Source organism: Oncorhynchus masou, unplaced genomic scaffold (genome assembly GCF_036934945.1).
Source record: "Oncorhynchus masou masou isolate Uvic2021 unplaced genomic scaffold, UVic_Omas_1.1 unplaced_scaffold_11464, whole genome shotgun sequence".
In the NCBI taxonomy this organism is placed as follows: domain Eukaryota; kingdom Metazoa; phylum Chordata; class Actinopteri; order Salmoniformes; family Salmonidae; genus Oncorhynchus; species Oncorhynchus masou.
Window position 1 is genome coordinate 1 of NW_027001211.1, and position 5,234 is coordinate 5,234.

The window sequence follows — 5,234 nt, forward strand, 5'->3', positions numbered from 1 at the left end:
ATACCAGTACATCTTGTTAAGTCACGTTACCTCATTAGCTAGCTAGCTAACAATCGGGTTACTATACCAGTACACCTTGTTAAGTCATGTTACCTCATTAGCTAGCTAGCTAACAATCGGGTTACTATACCAGTACACCCTTGTTAAGTCATGTTACCTCATTAGCTAGCTGGCTAACAATCGGGTTACTATACCAGTACACCTTGTTAAGTCATGTGACCTCATTAGCTAGCTAGCTAACAATCGGGTTACTATACCAGTACACCTTGTTAAGTCATGTTACCTCATTAGCTGGCTGGCTAACAAATCGGGTTACTTTTGGGGGCACAGGAAGAAAGGAAAAGGGATATCTTCTTTAGAAGATCAATGATTACAGCAATGAATGAATGAATGACTCATCTCTAGGCACATACTGTAGTCACTCACAAACGTGATGCTCTTAAAGAGACAGTGTAGAATTGTCCATGTAAAGCATCTCAATAGGTAGTGCTTTTACCCAATGTAGAAACCTAGCATTCTTTGTAATTTCAACGAAAGGGTTTTTGTATAAACATTCTTGGTTTTTATAATAAACGCATCTTTACCGGGTTAAATATTAGTTTCTAGAGCACAACAGGCTGGCTAGTTTCAAAAGCAGCTAGAATTCATATAGACCCAATATGCTATATCTCAAAATCAATTAAAACAAAATACATCTTGTGGTGCTCCTAGATTTTATGCTGTGCTCCTAACTTTTGAAGTTGGGAGCACCAGTGCTAACAATTTATTTTTTTAAATGTAATTTAATTTATTTAGAGTGGCTGATGCCCAGGGCTCTATCTTACCTGCAGTCACCAGGATACTACACTGGGAATCCATGATCCTCTCACACAGAGACTCAGCGGAGAAGCCTGCAAACTGAACCCCCCCCCCCCCCACACACACACACACACACACACACACCAGGTCAACTCAGTGAGGTTGTACAATATGTATAACAGGGCGAGACGCCAACATCTAATGGAGTCATTTAACAGAACATTGTGATTGATTGTTATTGCCGAATCAACATTTGTTCAATATAAACAATAAAAAATATAAAAAAGTAATTGATGTTAGAGTTAGCCTGGTGCCAGATCTACATTAGCCAAAGCACACAGCTTTACCATTTACTGTAAGCCTGCTCCTTTAAAATAAAAAATAAAAGCCACTTCTGCATTGGACTCGGGTAAATAGTTCACAGTTTAACATTTAAAAAAAAGTGTCTTCCTACCTCTCAATGTGACCATAGCGTTTTAATATGAAATACATTTTAGGACGTGACGGACTCTGGACCCAATCGTTAAAAAAAATATACTCAGCAAAATGGCATTGAATACAAAAGCATTTCTAAACTTTATAAAAAATACAAATAAAAAGTGCCTTGTTGTTTCAAACTACATGAGAAATCATGCTAAATCAGAATAGAAGAAGTGATACTGCAAACACCCCAAAAACAATCGAAACATTGGCAACAATCTCTTATGTCCCGTTCGTGAATCATAAAACATTAGACAGCTCATAGAACAATGGTCCAGCAGGAAGGGGGACACTCACACTTTAAAATAGGTCTAAATATAGTCCTGCATACTACATTAAAAATAACCTTGGGGACACACAAGACATGAGGTATTGTTCAACTACAAGGCTATAAACTACTTGAGACGCAAAGGTTACGACCCGAAAAAGTGTCCGGCTCAGCTTGCTGCTAAAATTACTATACATGTATATATATATATATGTATGTATTCTTGCTATGATCCTGGCCCAAATAGCATGCCGACAGTTCTAGTGTGCCCCCCCTCTCCCTCCCTACCTGGGCTGGATAAGGACTCGCATGGATTCTCTGAGAGGAACAGCCATGATATTACACCTCCCCGGCAGCGTCCCAAAACGGAAAACATGTTCCCAACATAGTGCACTACTTTTGATCAGAGGCTCTGGTTGCTCGAAGATTATGATCACTTAGCCGAAAATGTAAAGGAGCTATTTACACTCCACTCAGAAACGACATATATTACCAGAAAGATCCGATTTCGGAATTCTTTGTATTTTAGTTATAAGCAGGCTCAACTTGTCTGGCTGTCATAAATTGTCTGTCTTTCACTTAAACAATGGGGAGGAACTGGAAATATCAGTTTTAGGTACTGGAATGCTTTCCAGTTTGGGTGTTTTCACCTTAAAAACTAAATAACAATGAATCGCCTGTCCAATGGGAGAGCAGGGCTAACTCAACTAGCACAGTTCGCTTGTGTAATGAAATATTTACGATATTATTTTATTTATTTAACATTTAATTTAACTAGGCAAGTCAGTTAAAAAAATATTATTTACAATGATGGCCTAAACCCGGCCTAACCTGGACGACGCTGGGCAAATTGTGCGCTGCCCTATGGGACTCCCAATCACAGCCGGTTGTAATACAGCCTGGATTCGAACCAGGGACCTGTAGTGACGCAGTTCCCTAGACCGCTGCGCCCACTCGGGAGCCCAGATTAAGTTCATGTTCAGTTTAAAGGTGATTAACAGAATGTTTAGCATAGTTCTATATTTCTGTCTTTCTGTAAAGTGTATGATATCCAGTGTTGTTTTTAACACTGGTTGATGGTCACTAGACTAGAGACTATGTTCTGGATTGAAACTCACATCTGTTGATAGTGATTGACGCCAGATTGAAGGTACAAGGACTGAGGACGCTGATTGTTATTGTCGTCTGTAAAACGTGTGTGTGTGTGTGCGTGTGCGTGTGCGTGTGTGTGTGTCTTTTTGTTTGAACAGTCGTCTGCTGATTAGGATATATGGGGGGGGGACCTTCTCAGAGAAGACCAGTTAGACATTTCCCTCTGTTTCTGTGCTGGGTGGTGTCTCCCTGTTGCAACTTGGAATAAACCCGGGATTGATTTCTGATCGACTTCATCTCTTCACCATTGAGATTGTTATGGGATACAAAAACTTTCCCCCCGGGGCAATAGGGCAACCCGTAATGTCATCAATCCCTGCACTGACCACGATGGAGTGGACAGCTCCTATCCTGCTGCAGGCCAGCATGGTGTACACCAGCTCTGGAATCATAGGGAGGTAGATGGCCACCCTGTCTCCTTCCTCACTCCTGTTAACACACACGCCAGAAGACAAAATGGTGGAGGAGATAGATATACATACATGGTATTTAGCTCTATATGATAATGTTAAGTTAAAGGGTGATGTTGTGCTGGTTTTGACGGGGAAACTGAGTATTTAAAACATTTCTAAAGAAAAGCGGCACCATTTACCATTCACAAGGGCAGTAAATTGGGAAAAGTGGTAAGCTAGCTTTTATTTCTTTCGTATGCCACACTGAGGTGTACCATCTTACCCATCTGCTTCAGAGTGTTGGAACACCTGCACACCTGTCCAAGCAGCTGACCGTAGGTGATGGCCTCGTGGTGATCAGGTGAGTTCCCTCCTAGAGAACAGACATTTAAAAACATCAAGCCTTTATCTGAATCAATACAATATAAAAACATTGAGCCTTTTATTATCCGAGTCAACAATTCAGGTCATGTTGTCATTCATCACAGTCAGTTAGAAGACACACCTGAAGAGGACAACTATTCCCTTATTGTGTCATTTTGGACTAACCCCAAGTGCCATTACATTCAAATCCAGACTTTTGCTTTAAACTTTCCAATGACTTCTCCTCAGTCATCAGGTTGCGTCATGTATAAAACACAACTTCTGCAATTGCAATCCAAAAATGTAGCAATGCATCCTGTTGTTTCCTCAGATAGACAGGATGTTCTCCTTTAGCAGCTTGTTCCGTCTATATTCGGTTTGAATGCCTGTCCGATGTTGGTCTGTCTGCTTGTTTAGTTATGTGGCACACTGTTGCACAAGTCTGTCTCAACTCCCAAGCCCCCGACCCAGTTACCATGGCAGTCTGCCTGGGTAAAGCTTGGATCTGACCTCACCTGTTGTACTGTAGACAGCTGACATTAACATCATCAGCTATGTGCACGACAAAGAGACGTGGCTGACTGTGTTACCTAGTACGGCATTAATAACTGTTAAAGATATCCAGATAATACAACGATCAAGAGCAGACCAATGACTGTGAAGCTGGCCAGGAAGACTAGGCCTCAGTCTGACTGAATTGTGAAGAGACAAAAATGACCATCTCAAGCATTCAGCCAACCTTACAGCTAACCGTACAGCTAACCGCAGTTACAGCTAACCGTACAGCTAACCTTACAGCTAACCGTACAGCTACAGCTAACGCTAGCCTTACAGCTACAGCTAACCTTACAGCTAACGCTAACCTTACAGCTAACGCTAACCGTACAGCTACAGCTAACGCTAACCTTACAGCTAACGCTAACCTTACAGCTAACCGTACAGCTAACCGTACAGCTACAGCTAACCGTACAGCTAACCTTACAGCTACAGCTAACGCTAGCCTTACAGCTACAGCTAACCTTACAGCTAACGCTAACCTTACAGCTAACGCTAACCGTACAGCTACAGCTAACGCTAACCTTACAGCTAACGCTAACCTTACAGCTAACGGTACAGCGACAGCTAACCGTACAGCGACAGCTAACCGTACAGCGACAGCTAACTCCGAAATGACACAATACATTATTTACCAATAATTTCTATTCGGCACAAAAATAATCCTCCATCAAGTTTGTAGAGTCACAAACTTGATGTAATCATTGCGTGCTATGGGAATATGGGACCAAATACTGAACTTCAAGACTACTTTAATACACATACAAGTGAATTTGTCCCAATTCTTTTGGTCCCCTAAAATGGGTGGACTGTGTACAAAACGTGCTGTAATTGCTAAATGATGAAAATAACTTGAAATTAAAGTCTGCACTTTAAAATCCAAAGAGACAAAACAACAAAATTGTCAGTTTTTGTAAAAAAAAAAAAAATAAAATAAAATGTAAAGAACGTTTAAAAAAATTAAATTTAAAATTTAAAAATTAATTATTTTTTTTTTAAATCGACCATGTATTTAACTAGGCAAGTCAGTTAAAGAACAAATTCTTATTTACAATGACGGCCTAGCGGGGCTTGTTCAGGGGCAGAACGACGGATTTCTTTCCTTGTCAGCTCGGGGATTTGATCCAGCAACCTTTAGGTTACTGACCCAATGCTCTAACCACCAGGCTACCTGCCGCCCCTGCGCTCTAACCACCAGGCTACCTGCCGCCCCTGCGCTCTAACCA

General features: G+C 41.1%; 1 long non-coding RNA gene across 1 annotated transcript; it reads right to left on the reverse strand.

Annotated features, from left to right (window-relative positions):
- Positions 1-805: 805 nt before the first annotated feature.
- On the reverse strand, positions 806-3,461 carry LOC135529362 (uncharacterized). Its single transcript, XR_010453690.1, has 3 exons — positions 3,374-3,461; positions 3,025-3,127; positions 806-897 (listed from the first exon to the last, which is right to left on the reverse strand). It is a non-coding gene; the product is annotated as an uncharacterized LOC135529362 (long non-coding RNA).
- Between the last annotated feature and the right edge of the window lie 1,773 nt (positions 3,462-5,234).